The 2622-nt window shown below is 42.8% G+C and overlaps 1 long non-coding RNA gene across 1 annotated transcript; it reads left to right on the top strand.

The window, feature by feature from the left end:
• Positions 1-218: 218 nt before the first annotated feature.
• LOC136687212 (uncharacterized) lies at positions 219-2368 on the top strand. Its single transcript, XR_010800418.1, has 3 exons — positions 219-665; positions 754-843; positions 947-2368. It is a non-coding gene; the product is annotated as an uncharacterized lncRNA (long non-coding RNA).
• Positions 2369-2622: the final 254 nt, after the last annotated feature.

Here is a 2622-nt window from a genome sequence, read left to right as displayed (position 1 = left end):
CAGAACAAGAGAAGCATTATGTAGACGAGTGAAAACTGATTCTAAAATTTCCAGGTGCTGGTCCCATGTGTCAGTATATACCACAACATCATCTAGGTAAGCTGCACAGTTAGGTACATCAGCCAATACACAATTCATTAATCTCTGAAAAGTGGCAGGTGCATTTCGGAGTCCAAAGGCCATGACTGTGTATTGCATAAAAGTATCTGGAGTGACGAAGGCAGAAATCTCTGAAGCACGAGAGGTAAGTGGCACTTGCCAATAACCTTTTAGTAAATCAAGTTTTGTTACAAACTTTGCAGAACCAACCTGATCAACACAATCCTCCATGCGGGGCAGAGGAAAAGAATCAGGCTTAGTGACTGCATTAACCTTTCTGAAGTAAGTACAGAAACGGTAAGTACCATCTGGCTTAGGTACCAACAAACAAGGGGAGGACCAAGGGCTAGTGCTGGGTATGGCAAGACCATTTTTAAACAGATACTGTGTTTCTTGTTTTAAGATAGCACGCTTAGCTGGATTCACACGATAGGGGTGTTGTTTAATGGGACCATGACCGCCAACATCAATGTCATGTTCGATTACAGAGGTACATGAGGGAACATCAGAAAACAAAGAAGGATATTTGTAAATAATGGTCTTAAGATCTGCCTGGATATCAGAAGGTAAGTGAGCTATTTTATTATCTAAGTGTAGAAGTGCTTCTGAATTGGGCAAACGGGCACATGGGAGACTATAGCGGCCTATGTGTAGTTCATCAGATTCAGGAGAATACTCAGTGGGAGACACATTTGCCACAGAGGCAACTACGGAGGAAGAAGACAGATGAGGGGCACGAGAGAGGTAAGGCTTTAAAAGGTTAATGTGGCAAACACGAGTTTTCCTTTTTCTATCCGGGGTCATAATTACATAATTTGTGTCACTTAATTTTTCTTTCACTTCATAGGGACCAGCAAAACGAGTGTGTAGGGAGGAGCCTACCACAGGCAGCAAAACTAAAACCTGGTCACCCACCTGAAAAGATCGGTGCACTGCATCTCTGTCATAGCGCTCTTTCATTTTATTTTGGGAGGACTCTAAAGCACGTCTGGCAACATCATGAGCTAACCCCATGCGCTTTCTAAGGGAACGAACATACTCTAGGACAGGCTTGGCATGTGTATGCGAACTGGGAGACAACCACTGCTCTTGCAAGGCCTTTAATGGACCTCTTATCACATGGCCAAACACTAGCTCAGCAGGACTAAACCCAGTTGACTCCTGCACAGCGTCTCTAATTGCATATAAAAGGAGTGGAACCCCCTCATCCCAATCCTTACCAACCTCAAGACAGAAAGTCCGTAACATGTTTTTAAGAGTTTGGTGGAAACGTTCAAGTGCGCCCTGTGACTCTGGGTGATATGCACTAGACACCTGATGTTTAATGTTAAGCTCTTTCATTACCTGAGAAAATAGTCGAGACATAAAATTGGAACCCTGGTCAGACTGTATTACCTTAGGTAAACCAAATGTAGTACAAAACTTAATCAAAGCCTTAACAATAACTTTTGAATGTAAAGATCGAATGGGAACAGCCTCTGGAAATTTAGTAGCAGCACACATTAATGTAAGTAAATAACTGTTCCCTGAGCGAGATTTTGGCAAAGGGCCCACACAGTCAATCAGCAGACGTTCGAACGGTTCACATGTTATCTGTATGGGGTGAAGTGGAGCAGGCTGAATAATCTGGTTAGGTTTCCCCACGAGCTGACATGTATGGCAGGTGCGACAGAATCGGGTAACATCTGATTTTACTGTGGGCCAAAAGAAATACCTAAGAACACGCTGATACGTTTTACGAATGCCGAGATGTCCAGAACAGGGATGGTCATGAGCTAGGGACAAAACTTGAGATCTAAAGGGCTGGGGAACAACTATTTGACACACATCAGCACAACCATCCAACGAAGAGGGGGGAGACCATTTTCTCATTAAGACATCATTGTCAACATAATAGGGACTAAAGGGTTTATCAGGACAAACATCAAGTGCAGAATCAAAACAGCGTTTAATTGTGGGATCTGACTTCTGAGCAGCAGCAAGCTCTGTACGAGTAATTCGCGCATCGGTGTAATTAATGTTACAAATATCTGTCCCTTTATCACCACTAGTTGGAACAGAAGCATCACAAAATGGGTCATCTTTACTTAAAAATGAGTCTGATAACCCCACTACATCCTCAAACTTTCTCTTTTGAGCCCGAGTGAGAACACAAGATGGAAAAATAGATGAGTTCTCCACAGCAGAGAGGGGTTCAGAAACCACCTCAGGTAGTGTAAACAATTTATTACCAGCCAGGTCATTACCTAAAATAAACGATACTCCATTTACTGGAAGTTGTGAACGAACTGCAACTTTAACGACACCTGAAAACTCAGGCGTTACCAAATAAACTCTATGGAGCGGCACACGGACAACTCCTAACTCAATCCCTTGGATTAAAACGTCACTACCACAATAACTAGAGCCAGAAAAAGGTAAAACGCTGTCTAAAATAAGAGACTGTGCAGCACCAGTGTCTCTTAAAATCCGAATAGACTGTTTATCTCCCGTATCACCAAGAGAAACAAACCCAGAAAATGT

This window comes from Hoplias malabaricus, chromosome 2 (assembly GCF_029633855.1).
Source record: "Hoplias malabaricus isolate fHopMal1 chromosome 2, fHopMal1.hap1, whole genome shotgun sequence".
In the NCBI taxonomy this organism is placed as follows: domain Eukaryota; kingdom Metazoa; phylum Chordata; class Actinopteri; order Characiformes; family Erythrinidae; genus Hoplias; species Hoplias malabaricus.
This window is presented reverse-complemented; position numbering and strand designations above follow the sequence as displayed.